This window comes from Coffea arabica, chromosome 5c, assembly GCF_036785885.1.
Source record: "Coffea arabica cultivar ET-39 chromosome 5c, Coffea Arabica ET-39 HiFi, whole genome shotgun sequence".
NCBI lineage: Eukaryota > Viridiplantae > Streptophyta > Magnoliopsida > Gentianales > Rubiaceae > Coffea > Coffea arabica.
The window spans coordinates 32,645,576-32,664,994 of record NC_092319.1 but is presented as its reverse complement, the minus strand read 5'-3'; the positions used below and the strand labels follow the sequence as shown (position 1 = coordinate 32,664,994).

General features: G+C 37.7%; 3 long non-coding RNA genes and 1 other non-coding gene across 4 annotated transcripts; 1 reads left to right on the top strand and 3 right to left on the bottom strand.

Annotated features, from left to right (window-relative positions):
- Positions 1-855: 855 nt before the first annotated feature.
- LOC140007498 (uncharacterized) lies at positions 856-1,874 on the bottom strand. The gene is made up of 2 exons (XR_011814812.1): positions 1,805-1,874; positions 856-1,021 (listed from the first exon to the last, which is right to left on the bottom strand). It is a non-coding gene; the product is annotated as an uncharacterized lncRNA (long non-coding RNA).
- A 5,383-nt stretch (positions 1,875-7,257) lies between these two features.
- LOC140007497 (uncharacterized) lies at positions 7,258-8,276 on the bottom strand. The gene is made up of 2 exons (XR_011814811.1): positions 8,207-8,276; positions 7,258-7,423 (listed from the first exon to the last, which is right to left on the bottom strand). It is a non-coding gene; the product is annotated as an uncharacterized lncRNA (long non-coding RNA).
- Positions 8,277-13,659: 5,383 nt separating this feature from the next.
- Positions 13,660-14,678, bottom strand: LOC140007496 (uncharacterized). The gene is made up of 2 exons (XR_011814810.1): positions 14,609-14,678; positions 13,660-13,825 (listed from the first exon to the last, which is right to left on the bottom strand). It is a non-coding gene; the product is annotated as an uncharacterized lncRNA (long non-coding RNA).
- A 3,390-nt stretch (positions 14,679-18,068) lies between these two features.
- On the top strand, positions 18,069-18,175 carry LOC140007924 (small nucleolar RNA R71). The gene has a single exon (XR_011815367.1). It is a non-coding gene; the product is annotated as a small nucleolar RNA R71 (small nucleolar RNA).
- The last annotated feature ends 1,244 nt before the right edge of the window (positions 18,176-19,419 follow it).

The window sequence follows — 19,419 nt, the reverse complement described above, 5'->3', positions numbered from 1 at the left end:
AGCATCACCCCAGCTAAATCTAACTACATCAGTCAAAAGGGGCTAAATTTTTTTTTTTCGTTCATTTCCAACTCATATCAAACAATTGGATCCTATTGAATTACATAGGACCATCCATCAATCTTTCTCTATCTCTCTCTCTCTTAGGCTCAACTACATTCTACTTCTCTCTAGTGAATATTGTCCCATACTCAGTTAAAATATTCTGCGCCAGATGGCTCATTTCTCTTACTATATGAACTGGACATCCGTTGACCTCCTGCACTTGTTCTTACAAAACATTAGTCCGTTCTTGTTCTTCGCAAATGGAGATCTTAAGTTTTTAGCATTGCCCTCAACTCTTAATTACTCGGGTACAAGAATTCGAAATAAGATAATTCACATCTCGAGCTGGCCAGTCCCAAGAGTAAATCACCATATTTAAGATTCCTACCCAACATACATATCTAGTCTTTCCCCAAGTATTACGATAAAATATTTATACCTATCACATTCATGATTCACAGCTTACACTCTAAAAGAGTACTTAAGCCTTTACTCATTCATATGATAAGGACCATAATACCATTTGGCCCAATCTCACCCCGCAATTACCACGCGAAGCGGCTCTGATTTTTTTTTTCTACAAGTGGTCACTTAACTTTCAAACCAGTCCCACAGTCCGGAATTCTAAACTTCAAACTTAGAATACACTACAAAGATCTGAAGCCTAAATTCTGATACCAACTGTGACGCCCCCAACTTCTCCCAAAGGCGAACCCAAGGGTATCCGCGGAACGCCTGCCCAGCTCTCGCCAGGACTCAAGACAAATCAAATCGAACTTAACGATACATACCAAATACTACGAGTCAAAATAAAGAAAAGTCGCTTCCTTAACTAAATATTTAAATCTTACATCATGTTCACAAAAGATACATCAAGTTCCAAAATGCAACCATTAAAAGTCGACTACACATTTACAGCCCCGATTCCAATCAAAAGTATAATCTAGTCGGCTTTACCAAAATCTTCCAATCCAACCTGTTAAGAAAAACAAACTAATAGGATGAGCCAATACTCAGTGAGGCCAAGAAAACACACATGCAAACACATAATCCAAGTAGCAACAACAATTACATTGTAGGTAAGGCTATCAAATTCGAATAATTCACATTTCGAATAGGAAAAATAAACAGAAACAATTCAAGGATACTGTAGCTCTCAGGAGCTAAATTCCACGTAGTCGAGTCGAAATCTTGATCACATCTCACGTTGACACTCCGTCAACCACATAAGTATCAAATCCGTAGATACACCACTTTTCTTCGAATCCCGTCACCGTTACACCCCCTTACCGGGCCCGCTCATCAAAGTTTTTGATAATACTCGAGTATATCATGGCAATACTGCACGAGTAATGCCGAGCAAGATCTCTCCAATAGATCATGCTCTACGAATATCTCATGGTTTGCTAAGCTTATCGACCAAGCCCATGCTGGCTCGATTCGCAAAGTTAGCCAACGAGTTTTGGGCGTCCCCCGAATATGAATACGAATACGAATATAAGTCAATGAGCAACGCTCAAATCGACGATTCCAAATAGGAATCACAAATACGGATCACATATACGAATCACAAGTACAAATCACATCCACATTACCATGTACAAGTTGGATACGAATTCACATAGCAAAATTCGAATATAATTTCATTTGAAAGAGAACGAGTGCGATAAAGTACACTCTCGTCTCAAAATTTCAAATTTTCATAACGGATAAGAAACAGATAACCACTTAACAACAAGTTCATGCACTTGACACTCACAGTGATTCAAGTAGCGAGTTCAAATGATGATTTAGGCGTCTCCCGTGAGATCCTCTGGAAGGTCCTCTTGAGCGCCTGAGCATTTAATAGTGAATTATCATTCACACATTCCAATTATCAAGGAAGATCGTGCACTACTACAATCTGGGGAAATTTCATGAAAATGAACCTCAATTACTAGTAAATCGAGGTTCAAGTGGAGTTTCTTAATGTACAAGAGCAATCGAGTTTTGTTATCTTGGAAATCAAGCATAAACGTTCAAGTATTATCGAAGGAATAAGGAATACTTGAAAAACTCCATTTCCTTGAAATTCAGAAAATTTCAGTTTTGATACGATATTTTGAAAAAAATCGTATCTCAGATTCCACATGTCGAAAATTGGAAAACTTGGTATCGTTGGAAACCTCTTCCAAAGTACTAAAAGTTCTTAGAAGACATTTTTCCATGAATCTAAGTGGAAGGTGTTCAAAAATGAGCTTAAAGTTGCTGTTCCAAATCACCCAAGATTGAGCTGGGGTTGGTTTTTCGCTAATTTTGAAAATTTAGCAGAATTCACTCGTTGCAAACCAGCCCTTGAAATTTGTAGCTCAATTAGAGGTGCAACTAAGGTTTAGGACAGAACAAGCGGATCAAGAATCAGAGTTTCGAGCACCAAGATATGGTAGCTCAAAGTTGGGTAAATTTCAAGACTGTTAACAAATTTCCAGATTTGGTTCTGACTTTGGACATTTAGTTAAGTGTCGAAACGGACTTGGATTGATACCAAATTTTGCAGTATAATACTCCTATATGAAGGGTATCTCTCCATCAAATTTTGTGAAAAAATACCTTCGGAAAGGTGGTTAATCAATCAACCAAAGTTTGGAAAATCCTTAAGGCAATCTGTCCAAAGCTAAGGTTTTCAAAAACGAGGCAGTTGCCGTGTATTGATCATAACTCCCTCAATTTAACTCGGAATTGGAAATGGTTGATAGTGTTAGAAAATACATTCACAGGGCTAAAATTTCACAGAAGAAATCGTTACAAGTTTCAGCATGCAACTGGTTCGAAATTAAGCCTAAATTTGCAGCATCATCAAATCATTTCGGCAGAACGGAGAAACAGGACAGTCGACTTCAGATGAATGGTGTGGCTCACACACATGAAACCAGAATGTGCGCTATACACCGTTGGAAATATAGGAACGTCTAGTTTCAAATGCCGCTAACGGCACTTGATTTCGACGTCGGAGTACGGAGTTATGGACGAAACACGAACACTGGTCTGGTTACGACGGCAACCGTTTTCCCAGATTACTAGTTTTGGAAATAAATTCGTTTGACCCACCAAAACTCAGTATTTTTCAACGAAAATTTGTACACAACTGCTACAACATGTAAACAACATAATCAGGCCATTAAATCTTCAATTTCTGCATTAAAATGACCGAACAGAACAGGGGTAAAATGGGAACTTTTTGCTTCAAGAGTTCAACAACGTTTCTGGCCACAATACACCTTTAATCTACTTCCTTAAGCTCTAATTCAGCAATAAAACCATCATCAAACATCATCACAGCCATCAACCCAAAGTGGGAGTTCATAGAGCCCACATTTCCAACAATACAAGCTACTACAGTGAAGATTCCAACTCAAATGCATAGATAAACTTCCATAAGACAAGTTTAAGGTGATTGATTACTACCTACTTTGATGACTGGTTAGGACAGAAGTTTCGGCCCCTTTGAAGCTTGAAGAAAACCGTGAAGCTCCTCCCTTTTTCAGCCTAAGTTGTTGTCCGAGTGAAAAGCTAAACGAATGTGAAGTTTGGTGAGAATCTATGGAAGTTTTGGTAGTGATTTGGTGAATTTGTAGAAGGAAATGATGAAGGTTTCGGTTGTCCCTTTTTGCTGCAGTCTAGCCGTCCATGAAGCTTTGCAGAAATGAAATGAGATTGCTGGTTCCTTTGCGTACATAAGACGCTTGACGTCTAATATTTTAAATACGTCAAATCAATTACAACTAGTGCCCTATGCGCGCGTTTTGTGTTCGATTTCTCTTACGTTTGTTGCACTAGTGCACTAAACCTCTAGGACACTTATATTTATATAAATATTATTCATTCTTAATTGTCCCAAAATAATTGTCGAAAGTCCCTCAATTAAGCGCGCACGTGAAACACGTATTTCTAATTTAGGCGCAATAAAAATTGAAACCTTTGAGAAATTCTTATAACGATCTTACCACTAACTATCACTTCAATATTTAAACCTAAAATTGCCTATTTTAGAACCATTGTATATGTCTTAAATTTTTGAGTTTATTGTACTCCTAATTGGCTAAAGTTTTCAGACACGTTTTCACTTTTTCACTAAACAAGCTTCTAAGAAAATAATTTTTGAAACGAGACACTTTAAAAATATAACGAATTCTATAAAACCATATATTTAGGTCTAATAAGGATAGAAAATGATATTTGGGCAAAAATCCAAATAGATAATTAATTGAGCCAAAATTAGGGGTTTAAAAAATAATAATTTTACGAGTCCTCACGTGAATTGAGTATTAATTCTTCAATTAACCTTTCTTAATCTATTATTGATCGTTCTTAATTCTCCAATATTAATACACTCTCAATTCAAATATAGTCTCGAAAAACGTGCACTCGTTGTTCCGAACTAAACGAGTTTTCGAAAAGTGAATTTTTCCAACAAAACGCTTTTAAAAATATAAAAGAGGCGTCGTTCCATATAAATGGATTTTAAATGATCGAAATAAATAATTTGTAGAAAAATGAGTAAATAAATATTTAAACAAACTACTAATATTCGATAAAATAAAATAAAAAATTTCGGGTCCTCACATCCTCCCCTCCTTAAAAGAATTTCGTTCTCGAAATTCACACTTCGGATAATAGTCATACCCCTTAAGAGTCATGCCTTTCAAATTAATCACTAACATACACCCTCCGATCCATATATCACAATTTCTATTTACCGAATTAGTAGTCAAACTTTGATTCTATCTTATGAATCTAAGGTTTTGCAAAAAGTGTGTACGGTACTAGGTCACTGAGAACCTTAGATAGACAAATAAAAGAAAGAATCATACCTCCAATGACTTTAGTAGAATCGGAAACATGTTGATAGCCTAATGCATAAACCCTAGCTGGTGCATTAGATCGACTTCCTCCAACACTAGGCTGCTTAGCGGCTGACTTTTCAGGCCTTTGGGTACTACCGCCTTCTTTTGGTACGGTCGGGCATTTCGATATCTGGTGCTCGGTAGTACCACAATACAAGCACTTCCCTTGTTTCCTAAAACAATCATTCTCCGTATGATTGAACTTGCCACAATAACCACAAACGACTTGGGGAGCCACAGATTGACCACTTGGAGGTATCTCTCTCGATTGACCTCGTCCATTGCGATCTCCTCTTGATTGAGTCCCTTTTGGCATGTTAGATATCTCCACTCCACCCGTTCCTTTTCCCTTTTTAAAAGGTGGGGCACTCTTATCTGCCTGTCCCGAAGGGTTACTAGAAGTGCTCCTCTTCTTAGCATGAAAGTCTCTAACTTGCAGCCTGGCACTCTCGACTCTCTGTGCTTTTTCTAAAACTTCAGTGAACGTAGAGATTTGGGCTGCAGCCAAACCCTGCTGGATTTCTACATTAAGTCCCTGCACGAACCGTCTAATCCTCCTCCGTTCATTAATCACCAATTCAGGAGCGTACTAAGAAAGTTTAGTGAACTTTCCCTCGTACTCCGCTACACTAAGGGTTCCTTGTTTCAACTTGATGAATTCATCCTCCCTTTTCTCTTGGATTAAGGGCGGTAGAAATTTCTCATTAAATTCCCTTGTGAAATTCTCCCAAGTCCAAGGGGTTTGAGTTCTCTCCCATTTTCCTTTTATTATATCCCACCAAGCACGGGCTACTCTCTCAAATTGGAAAGCAGCGAAATTCACTCGCCTATCCTCAGTGTAATCTAAAGCAGCGAATATGTTGGTCATCCTTTCCAACCAATTCTCCCGCCACCTCAGGATCAGGTTCGCCAAGAAACTTAGGCGGGTTAAATTTCAAGAACCTCTCTAAGGCTCTATCCACTCCTCTTTCCTGACCCCCAGGTTGGTTAAACGGTCCAGGGTCTTGTCTATCAGCCAAACGCTCTAGGATATCAGTCATCCTATTAATGGCAGTAGCCACTTGATTACCCTCGATATTTTTCTGACCTTGGAACGGTGCAGTTGCCGATCCCTGGTCACCCCCTTGAGGTTGGGCCTGACTAGCCCCTCGCCTACGACCTCAACCACGGTCTCGACCACGGCCTCGACCACCTCTTAGTCCTTCCATGACTTAGGCGTGCCTAGTGCAAGAAATAAATAAATTATGCGATGCATAACAAAAGCAGGAACCACTCAAGAAAATATTGGAATTAACAATAATTTACATTAATTAGCATATCAAGTTCATACAATTAGCAAGTCATGGGGTAGTTACAAAAATATAGCACACAGATGCCACAAGAGTACTTTTAATCACATACGACTAAAGTAAAGTCAAGTGCCTCAAAAGTAGGCCACACAGTCATACAAAAAAAATGTAATGGCCTCAACACTAGCATCACCCCAGCTAAATCTAACTACATCAGTCAAAAGGGGCTAAATTTTTTTTTTTCGTTCATTTCCAACTCATATCAAACAATTGGATCCTATTGAATTACATAGGACCATCCATCAATCTTTCTCTATCTCTCTCTCTCTTAGGCTCAACTACATTCTACTTCTCTCTAGTGAATATTGTCCCATACTCAGTTAAAATATTCTGCGCCAGATGGCTCATTTCTCTTACTATATGAACTGGACATCCGTTGACCTCCTGCACTTGTTCTTACAAAACATTAGTCCGTTCTTGTTCTTCGCAAATGGAGATCTTAAGTTTTTAGCATTGCCCTCAACTCTTAATTACTCGGGTACAAGAATTCGAAATAAGATAATTCACATCTCGAGCTGGCCAGTCCCAAGAGTAAATCACCATATTTAAGATTCCTACCCAACATACATATCTAGTCTTTCCCCAAGTATTACGATAAAATATTTATACCTATCACATTCATGATTCACAGCTTACACTCTAAAAGAGTACTTAAGCCTTTACTCATTCATATGATAAGGACCATAATACCATTTGGCCCAATCTCACCCCGCAATTACCACGCGAAGCGGCTCTGATTTTTTTTTTCTACAAGTGGTCACTTAACTTTCAAACCAGTCCCACAGTCCGGAATTCTAAACTTCAAACTTAGAATACACTACAAAGATCTGAAGCCTAAATTCTGATACCAACTGTGACGCCCCCAACTTCTCCCAAAGGCGAACCCAAGGGTATCCGCGGAACGCCTGCCCAGCTCTCGCCAGGACTCAAGACAAATCAAATCGAACTTAACGATACATACCAAATACTACGAGTCAAAATAAAGAAAAGTCGCTTCCTTAACTAAATATTTAAATCTTACATCATGTTCACAAAAGATACATCAAGTTCCAAAATGCAACCATTAAAAGTCGACTACACATTTACAGCCCCGATTCCAATCAAAAGTATAATCTAGTCGGCTTTACCAAAATCTTCCAATCCAACCTGTTAAGAAAAACAAACTAATAGGATGAGCCAATACTCAGTGAGGCCAAGAAAACACACATGCAAACACATAATCCAAGTAGCAACAACAATTACATTGTAGGTAAGGCTATCAAATTCGAATAATTCACATTTCGAATAGGAAAAATAAACAGAAACAATTCAAGGATACTGTAGCTCTCAGGAGCTAAATTCCACGTAGTCGAGTCGAAATCTTGATCACATCTCACGTTGACACTCCGTCAACCACATAAGTATCAAATCCGTAGATACACCACTTTTCTTCGAATCCCGTCACCGTTACACCCCCTTACCGGGCCCGCTCATCAAAGTTTTTGATAATACTCGAGTATATCATGGCAATACTGCACGAGTAATGCCGAGCAAGATCTCTCCAATAGATCATGCTCTACGAATATCTCATGGTTTGCTAAGCTTATCGACCAAGCCCATGCTGGCTCGATTCGCAAAGTTAGCCAACGAGTTTTGGGCGTCCCCCGAATATGAATACGAATACGAATATAAGTCAATGAGCAACGCTCAAATCGACGATTCCAAATAGGAATCACAAATACGGATCACATATACGAATCACAAGTACAAATCACATCCACATTACCATGTACAAGTTGGATACGAATTCACATAGCAAAATTCGAATATAATTTCATTTGAAAGAGAACGAGTGCGATAAAGTACACTCTCGTCTCAAAATTTCAAATTTTCATAACGGATAAGAAACAGATAACCACTTAACAACAAGTTCATGCACTTGACACTCACAGTGATTCAAGTAGCGAGTTCAAATGATGATTTAGGCGTCTCCCGTGAGATCCTCTGGAAGGTCCTCTTGAGCGCCTGAGCATTTAATAGTGAATTATCATTCACACATTCCAATTATCAAGGAAGATCGTGCACTACTACAATCTGGGGAAATTTCATGAAAATGAACCTCAATTACTAGTAAATCGAGGTTCAAGTGGAGTTTCTTAATGTACAAGAGCAATCGAGTTTTGTTATCTTGGAAATCAAGCATAAACGTTCAAGTATTATCGAAGGAATAAGGAATACTTGAAAAACTCCATTTCCTTGAAATTCAGAAAATTTCAGTTTTGATACGATATTTTGAAAAAAATCGTATCTCAGATTCCACATGTCGAAAATTGGAAAACTTGGTATCGTTGGAAACCTCTTCCAAAGTACTAAAAGTTCTTAGAAGACATTTTTCCATGAATCTAAGTGGAAGGTGTTCAAAAATGAGCTTAAAGTTGCTGTTCCAAATCACCCAAGATTGAGCTGGGGTTGGTTTTTCGCTAATTTTGAAAATTTAGCAGAATTCACTCGTTGCAAACCAGCCCTTGAAATTTGTAGCTCAATTAGAGGTGCAACTAAGGTTTAGGACAGAACAAGCGGATCAAGAATCAGAGTTTCGAGCACCAAGATATGGTAGCTCAAAGTTGGGTAAATTTCAAGACTGTTAACAAATTTCCAGATTTGGTTCTGACTTTGGACATTTAGTTAAGTGTCGAAACGGACTTGGATTGATACCAAATTTTGCAGTATAATACTCCTATATGAAGGGTATCTCTCCATCAAATTTTGTGAAAAAATACCTTCGGAAAGGTGGTTAATCAATCAACCAAAGTTTGGAAAATCCTTAAGGCAATCTGTCCAAAGCTAAGGTTTTCAAAAACGAGGCAGTTGCCGTGTATTGATCATAACTCCCTCAATTTAACTCGGAATTGGAAATGGTTGATAGTGTTAGAAAATACATTCACAGGGCTAAAATTTCACAGAAGAAATCGTTACAAGTTTCAGCATGCAACTGGTTCGAAATTAAGCCTAAATTTGCAGCATCATCAAATCATTTCGGCAGAACGGAGAAACAGGACAGTCGACTTCAGATGAATGGTGTGGCTCACACACATGAAACCAGAATGTGCGCTATACACCGTTGGAAATATAGGAACGTCTAGTTTCAAATGCCGCTAACGGCACTTGATTTCGACGTCGGAGTACGGAGTTATGGACGAAACACGAACACTGGTCTGGTTACGACGGCAACCGTTTTCCCAGATTACTAGTTTTGGAAATAAATTCGTTTGACCCACCAAAACTCAGTATTTTTCAACGAAAATTTGTACACAACTGCTACAACATGTAAACAACATAATCAGGCCATTAAATCTTCAATTTCTGCATTAAAATGACCGAACAGAACAGGGGTAAAATGGGAACTTTTTGCTTCAAGAGTTCAACAACGTTTCTGGCCACAATACACCTTTAATCTACTTCCTTAAGCTCTAATTCAGCAATAAAACCATCATCAAACATCATCACAGCCATCAACCCAAAGTGGGAGTTCATAGAGCCCACATTTCCAACAATACAAGCTACTACAGTGAAGATTCCAACTCAAATGCATAGATAAACTTCCATAAGACAAGTTTAAGGTGATTGATTACTACCTACTTTGATGACTGGTTAGGACAGAAGTTTCGGCCCCTTTGAAGCTTGAAGAAAACCGTGAAGCTCCTCCCTTTTTCAGCCTAAGTTGTTGTCCGAGTGAAAAGCTAAACGAATGTGAAGTTTGGTGAGAATCTATGGAAGTTTTGGTAGTGATTTGGTGAATTTGTAGAAGGAAATGATGAAGGTTTCGGTTGTCCCTTTTTGCTGCAGTCTAGCCGTCCATGAAGCTTTGCAGAAATGAAATGAGATTGCTGGTTCCTTTGCGTACATAAGACGCTTGACGTCTAATATTTTAAATACGTCAAATCAATTACAACTAGTGCCCTATGCGCGCGTTTTGTGTTCGATTTCTCTTACGTTTGTTGCACTAGTGCACTAAACCTCTAGGACACTTATATTTATATAAATATTATTCATTCTTAATTGTCCCAAAATAATTGTCGAAAGTCCCTCAATTAAGCGCGCACGTGAAACACGTATTTCTAATTTAGGCGCAATAAAAATTGAAACCTTTGAGAAATTCTTATAACGATCTTACCACTAACTATCACTTCAATATTTAAACCTAAAATTGCCTATTTTAGAACCATTGTATATGTCTTAAATTTTTGAGTTTATTGTACTCCTAATTGGCTAAAGTTTTCAGACACGTTTTCACTTTTTCACTAAACAAGCTTCTAAGAAAATAATTTTTGAAACGAGACACTTTAAAAATATAACGAATTCTATAAAACCATATATTTAGGTCTAATAAGGATAGAAAATGATATTTGGGCAAAAATCCAAATAGATAATTAATTGAGCCAAAATTAGGGGTTTAAAAAATAATAATTTTACGAGTCCTCACGTGAATTGAGTATTAATTCTTCAATTAACCTTTCTTAATCTATTATTGATCGTTCTTAATTCTCCAATATTAATACACTCTCAATTCAAATATAGTCTCGAAAAACGTGCACTCGTTGTTCCGAACTAAACGAGTTTTCGAAAAGTGAATTTTTCCAACAAAACGCTTTTAAAAATATAAAAGAGGCGTCGTTCCATATAAATGGATTTTAAATGATCGAAATAAATAATTTGTAGAAAAATGAGTAAATAAATATTTAAACAAACTACTAATATTCGATAAAATAAAATAAAAAATTTCGGGTCCTCACATCCTCCCCTCCTTAAAAGAATTTCGTTCTCGAAATTCACACTTCGGATAATAGTCATACCCCTTAAGAGTCATGCCTTTCAAATTAATCACTAACATACACCCTCCGATCCATATATCACAATTTCTATTTACCGAATTAGTAGTCAAACTTTGATTCTATCTTATGAATCTAAGGTTTTGCAAAAAGTGTGTACGGTACTAGGTCACTGAGAACCTTAGATAGACAAATAAAAGAAAGAATCATACCTCCAATGACTTTAGTAGAATCGGAAACATGTTGATAGCCTAATGCATAAACCCTAGCTGGTGCATTAGATCGACTTCCTCCAACACTAGGCTGCTTAGCGGCTGACTTTTCAGGCCTTTGGGTACTACCGCCTTCTTTTGGTACGGTCGGGCATTTCGATATCTGGTGCTCGGTAGTACCACAATACAAGCACTTCCCTTGTTTCCTAAAACAATCATTCTCCGTATGATTGAACTTGCCACAATAACCACAAACGACTTGGGGAGCCACAGATTGACCACTTGGAGGTATCTCTCTCGATTGACCTCGTCCATTGCGATCTCCTCTTGATTGAGTCCCTTTTGGCATGTTAGATATCTCCACTCCACCCGTTCCTTTTCCCTTTTTAAAAGGTGGGGCACTCTTATCTGCCTGTCCCGAAGGGTTACTAGAAGTGCTCCTCTTCTTAGCATGAAAGTCTCTAACTTGCAGCCTGGCACTCTCGACTCTCTGTGCTTTTTCTAAAACTTCAGTGAACGTAGAGATTTGGGCTGCAGCCAAACCCTGCTGGATTTCTACATTAAGTCCCTGCACGAACCGTCTAATCCTCCTCCGTTCATTAATCACCAATTCAGGAGCGTACTAAGAAAGTTTAGTGAACTTTCCCTCGTACTCCGCTACACTAAGGGTTCCTTGTTTCAACTTGATGAATTCATCCTCCCTTTTCTCTTGGATTAAGGGCGGTAGAAATTTCTCATTAAATTCCCTTGTGAAATTCTCCCAAGTCCAAGGGGTTTGAGTTCTCTCCCATTTTCCTTTTATTATATCCCACCAAGCACGGGCTACTCTCTCAAATTGGAAAGCAGCGAAATTCACTCGCCTATCCTCAGTGTAATCTAAAGCAGCGAATATGTTGGTCATCCTTTCCAACCAATTCTCCCGCCACCTCAGGATCAGGTTCGCCAAGAAACTTAGGCGGGTTAAATTTCAAGAACCTCTCTAAGGCTCTATCCACTCCTCTTTCCTGACCCCCAGGTTGGTTAAACGGTCCAGGGTCTTGTCTATCAGCCAAACGCTCTAGGATATCAGTCATCCTATTAATGGCAGTAGCCACTTGATTACCCTCGATATTTTTCTGACCTTGGAACGGTGCAGTTGCCGATCCCTGGTCACCCCCTTGAGGTTGGGCCTGACTAGCCCCTCGCCTACGACCTCAACCACGGTCTCGACCACGGCCTCGACCACCTCTTAGTCCTTCCATGACTTAGGCGTGCCTAGTGCAAGAAATAAATAAATTATGCGATGCATAACAAAAGCAGGAACCACTCAAGAAAATATTGGAATTAACAATAATTTACATTAATTAGCATATCAAGTTCATACAATTAGCAAGTCATGGGGTAGTTACAAAAATATAGCACACAGATGCCACAAGAGTACTTTTAATCACATACGACTAAAGTAAAGTCAAGTGCCTCAAAAGTAGGCCACACAGTCATACAAAAAAAATGTAATGGCCTCAACACTAGCATCACCCCAGCTAAATCTAACTACATCAGTCAAAAGGGGCTAAATTTTTTTTTTTCGTTCATTTCCAACTCATATCAAACAATTGGATCCTATTGAATTACATAGGACCATCCATCAATCTTTCTCTATCTCTCTCTCTCTTAGGCTCAACTACATTCTACTTCTCTCTAGTGAATATTGTCCCATACTCAGTTAAAATATTCTGCGCCAGATGGCTCATTTCTCTTACTATATGAACTGGACATCCGTTGACCTCCTGCACTTGTTCTTACAAAACATTAGTCCGTTCTTGTTCTTCGCAAATGGAGATCTTAAGTTTTTAGCATTGCCCTCAACTCTTAATTACTCGGGTACAAGAATTCGAAATAAGATAATTCACATCTCGAGCTGGCCAGTCCCAAGAGTAAATCACCATATTTAAGATTCCTACCCAACATACATATCTAGTCTTTCCCCAAGTATTACGATAAAATATTTATACCTATCACATTCATGATTCACAGCTTACACTCTAAAAGAGTACTTAAGCCTTTACTCATTCATATGATAAGGACCATAATACCATTTGGCCCAATCTCACCCCGCAATTACCACGCGAAGCGGCTCTGATTTTTTTTTTCTACAAGTGGTCACTTAACTTTCAAACCAGTCCCACAGTCCGGAATTCTAAACTTCAAACTTAGAATACACTACAAAGATCTGAAGCCTAAATTCTGATACCAACTGTGACGCCCCCAACTTCTCCCAAAGGCGAACCCAAGGGTATCCGCGGAACGCCTGCCCAGCTCTCGCCAGGACTCAAGACAAATCAAATCGAACTTAACGATACATACCAAATACTACGAGTCAAAATAAAGAAAAGTCGCTTCCTTAACTAAATATTTAAATCTTACATCATGTTCACAAAAGATACATCAAGTTCCAAAATGCAACCATTAAAAGTCGACTACACATTTACAGCCCCGATTCCAATCAAAAGTATAATCTAGTCGGCTTTACCAAAATCTTCCAATCCAACCTGTTAAGAAAAACAAACTAATAGGATGAGCCAATACTCAGTGAGGCCAAGAAAACACACATGCAAACACATAATCCAAGTAGCAACAACAATTACATTGTAGGTAAGGCTATCAAATTCGAATAATTCACATTTCGAATAGGAAAAATAAACAGAAACAATTCAAGGATACTGTAGCTCTCAGGAGCTAAATTCCACGTAGTCGAGTCGAAATCTTGATCACATCTCACGTTGACACTCCGTCAACCACATAAGTATCAAATCCGTAGATACACCACTTTTCTTCGAATCCCGTCACCGTTACACCCCCTTACCGGGCCCGCTCATCAAAGTTTTTGATAATACTCGAGTATATCATGGCAATACTGCACGAGTAATGCCGAGCAAGATCTCTCCAATAGATCATGCTCTACGAATATCTCATGGTTTGCTAAGCTTATCGACCAAGCCCATGCTGGCTCGATTCGCAAAGTTAGCCAACGAGTTTTGGGCGTCCCCCGAATATGAATACGAATACGAATATAAGTCAATGAGCAACGCTCAAATCGACGATTCCAAATAGGAATCACAAATACGGATCACATATACGAATCACAAGTACAAATCACATCCACATTACCATGTACAAGTTGGATACGAATTCACATAGCAAAATTCGAATATAATTTCATTTGAAAGAGAACGAGTGCGATAAAGTACACTCTCGTCTCAAAATTTCAAATTTTCATAACGGATAAGAAACAGATAACCACTTAACAACAAGTTCATGCACTTGACACTCACAGTGATTCAAGTAGCGAGTTCAAATGATGATTTAGGCGTCTCCCGTGAGATCCTCTGGAAGGTCCTCTTGAGCGCCTGAGCATTTAATAGTGAATTATCATTCACACATTCCAATTATCAAGGAAGATCGTGCACTACTACAATCTGGGGAAATTTCATGAAAATGAACCTCAATTACTAGTAAATCGAGGTTCAAGTGGAGTTTCTTAATGTACAAGAGCAATCGAGTTTTGTTATCTTGGAAATCAAGCATAAACGTTCAAGTATTATCGAAGGAATAAGGAATACTTGAAAAACTCCATTTCCTTGAAATTCAGAAAATTTCAGTTTTGATACGATATTTTGAAAAAAATCGTATCTCAGATTCCACATGTCGAAAATTGGAAAACTTGGTATCGTTGGAAACCTCTTCCAAAGTACTAAAAGTTCTTAGAAGACATTTTTCCATGAATCTAAGTGGAAGGTGTTCAAAAATGAGCTTAAAGTTGCTGTTCCAAATCACCCAAGATTGAGCTGGGGTTGGTTTTTCGCTAACTTTGAAAATTTAGCAGAATTCACTCGTTGCAAACCAGCCCTTGAAATTTGTAGCTCAATTAGAGGTGCAAGTAAGGTTTAGGACAGAACAAGCGGATCAAGAATCAGAGTTTCGAGCACCAAGATATGGTAGCTCAAAGTTGGGTAAATTTCAAGACTGTTAACAAATTTCCAGATTTGGTTCTGACTTTGGACATTTAGTTAAGTGTCGAAACGGACTTGGATTGATACCAAATTTTGCAGTATAATACTCCTATATGAAGGGTATCTCTCCATCAAATTTTGTGAAAAAATACCTTCGGAAAGGTGGTTAATCAATCAACCAAAGTTTGGAAAATCCTTAAGGCAATCTGTCCAAAGCTAAGGTTTTCAAAAACGAGGCAGTTGCCGTGTATTGATCATAACTCCCTCAATTTAACTCGGAATTGGAAATGGTTGATAGTGTTAGAAAATACATTCACAGGGCTAAAATTTCACAGAAGAAATCGTTACAAGTTTCAGCATGCAACTGGTTCGAAATTAAGCCTAAATTTGCAGCATCATCAAATCATTTCGGCAGAACGGAGAAACAGGACAGTCGACTTCAGATGAATGGTGTGGCTCACACACATGAAACCAGAATGTGCGCTATACACCGTTGGAAATATAGGAACGTCTAGTTTCAAATGCCGCTAACGGCACTTGATTTCGACGTCGGAGTACGGAGTTATGGACGAAACACGAACACTGGTCTGGTTACGACGGCAACCGTTTTCCCAGATTACTAGCTTTGGAAATAAATTCGTTTGACCCACCAAAACTCAGTATTTTTCAACGAAAATTTGTACACAACTGCTACAACATGTAAACAACATAATCAGGCCATTAAATCTTCAATTTCTGCATTAAAATGACCGAACAGAACAGGGGTAAAATGGGAACTTTTTGCTTCAAGAGTTCAACAACGTTTCTGGCCACAATACACCTTTAATCTACTTCCTTAAGCTCTAATTCAGCAATAAAACCATCATCAAACATCATCACAGCCATCAACCCAAAGTGGGAGTTCATAGAGCCCACATTTCCAACAATACAAGCTACTACAGTGAAGATTCCAACTCAAATGCATAGATCAACTTCCATAAGACAAGTTTAAGGTGATTGATTACTACCTACTTTGATGACTGGTTAGGACAGAAGTTTCGGCCCCTTTGAAGCTTGAAGAAAACCGTGAAGCTCCTCCCTTTTTCAGCCTAAGTTGTTGTCCGAGTGAAAAGCTAAACGAATGTGAAGTTTGGTGAGAATCTATGGAAGTTTTGGTAGTGATTTGGTGAATTTGTAGAAGGAAATGATGAAGGTTTCGGTTGTCCCTTTTTGCTGCAGTCTAGCCGTCCATGAAGCTTTGCAGAAATGAAATGAGATTGCTGGTTCCTTTGCGTACATAAGACGCTTGACGTCTAATATTTTAAATACGTCAAATCAATTACAACTAGTGCCCTATGCGCGCGTGTTGTGTTCGATTTCTCTTACGTTTGTTGCACTAGTGCACTAAACCTCTAGGGCACTTACATTTATGTAAATATTATTCATTCTTAATTGTCCCAAAATAATTGTCGAAAGTCCCTCAATTAAGCGCGCACGTGAAACACGTATTTCTAATTTAGGCGCAATAAAAATTGAAACCTTTGAGAAATTCTTATAACGATCTTACCACTAACTATCACTTCAATATTTAAACCTAAAATTGCCTATTTTAGGACTATTGTATATGTCTTAAATTTTTGAGCTTATTGTACTCCTAATTGCCTAAAGTTTTCAGACACGTTTTCACTTTTTCACTAAACAAGCTTCTAAGAAAATAATTTTTGAAACGAGACACTTTAAAAATATAACGAAGCTATAAAACCATATATTTAGGTCTAATAAGGATAGAAAATAATATTTGGGCAAAAATCCAAATAGATAATTAATTGAGCCAAAATTAGGGGTTTAAAAAATAATAATTTTACGAGTCCTCACGTGAATTGAGTATTAATTCCTCAATTAACCTTTCTTAATCTATTATTGATCGTTCTTAATTCTCCAATATTAATACACTCTCGATTCAAATATAGTCTCGAAAAACGTGCACTCGTTGTTCCGAACTAAACGAGTTTTCAAAAATTGAATTTTTCCAACAAAACGCTTTTAAAAATATAAAAGAGGCGTCGTTCCATATATATGGATTTTAAATGATCGAAATAAATAATTTGGAGAAAAATGAGTAAATAAATATTTAAACAAACTACTAATATTCGATAAAATAAAATAAAAAATTTCGGGTCCTCACAACTCCTATTATTTATAGCATTAGCTATTTGCCCAATTTGGACTTCAACATTCCTATACATATTTGTAAGTTGGTCCATTCTGTCATTTGCCACATTAGCTAGTTTCTCAATTACTAATTCCCAAGAAGGTTTAGTCTCCCAAGGTGATTGTTTTGATTGGAAACCTGGTGGATTTGTCGGTCGTTATTGATTTCCTTGCTCCTTCCATCCAAAGTTAGGATGATTTCATAGGTATTAGAATATGGGTTGTTGATGATTGTAATTGTTGAAATATTGTATCTATTCAATACTAGTACAAATAGATTCATCATGATCACCTCCACATAGAGTACAACACATAACAACTAAATTTAAATTAGAAGCCGAACTTGACCCTACTTGCCTATTAAGCATTTTGACTACATTATCGATCTTAGCATTCAAAGAAGTCAAACTATCAATTGCAAACATACCTGCGGGTCTTCTTGTATTACCTCACTCATTGGTCAATTGGTATTTATTTGCAGCCATCTCCTCAATTAGTTGTTGAGCTTCCTCGGCCAACTTACCCATTAAAGCTCCACTAGCTGCTGCATCTATATGAGTTTGTAGAATGTTTGAACTATGAGTCAATCGGTAAACCATGGTGATGGCATCTTTATTGTAATTCCTGATAGCGCTCCCAAGCCTCATACAATATCTTTCCTTCCTGTTGACAAAAACTAGTTATATCCATGCGAAATTTAGCAGTCTTATCAGGTGAAAAGAACTTATTTAGGAAAGCTTTTGATAAATCGGTGCAAGTGATGAAGGTATTAGGAGAATGTGATGGTTTCCAAACCTTGGCTTTGTCTCTTAACAAAATTGGGAACAATCTAAGCTGAATTGCATCATCATTAAAACCATTAAGTTTAATTGTATCACAAATTTCTAAAAATGTAGACAAATGAGAATTTGGGTTTTCGATGGCATTATCTCTATATTGAGATTGTTGCACCATTTGAATTAGTGCTAGTTTAATCTCAAAATTATTAGCATTTACCGTAGATCTTGCAATGCTAGTTTGCAATTCATTCCCTTTGGGCAATGTAAAGTCTCGTGATGCTCTTCTATTCGCATTCTCCGCCATAGGTTCGATTTGTGGAAATTTAATTTTTATTTCTCCTTCACCTTGAGTCTCTCACTTCTCGCAGTGCTTGCCTTCATTGCCTTCTTAGAGTCCTTTCAATTTCCAGATCCAATGGAATAGTGACTCGTAAAACTTTTTGCATATCCCACAAGAAACTACAATCAAAGATTACCAAAACTCAAACTAAATACTAAATTACCTTAGACTATTTTATCTACTAAGTCTAAATATATTCGTAATATAACACAATATTTAGACTAATAAAGCTTACTTAACCTTAATATTGCCTTGATCACCGGCAATGGTGCCAAAAACTTGACAAGGTTTAAACCTATGCCCTAAATTTGAATCTAATTCCCTTGATTGCAAGTATACAGGTCGTGCTTGTAGTATTAGGGATTGCTCGTAGTATTAGGGAGTTAGGATTGATCCCACGAGAATCACTTTCAACTACTAAGGCTTCTAACTTAGTCTATTGTCTAAACTAATCAAAGATTTTAACTAAGAAAAACCACCACAATGCTAACATTAATGCAAGGCAAAATAACAACTTAAAGGAACTCAACTAAACACAAGTGTCTTAGGGTATAGAATCCATTAAATGTACCTAATTATGGATGACATAGTCATTTATCACTAATATTCTTATCTTGCTAAGGATGCATTTCACTCAAATCATAGAAAATCGCTCTCGCCAATGAACCGAACTTAGCCAACACTATAGTTTCCCTACTCCTGTGGTGAAATCTAAAGTGAAAACTTAATCTAGATTAAGAAATGCCAAAAACATCAACCTAAGTGTATCACTACTTTCGTGTGCCTACTCTTTAGGTTCCATCTATTCCATTTCCATCATTGTT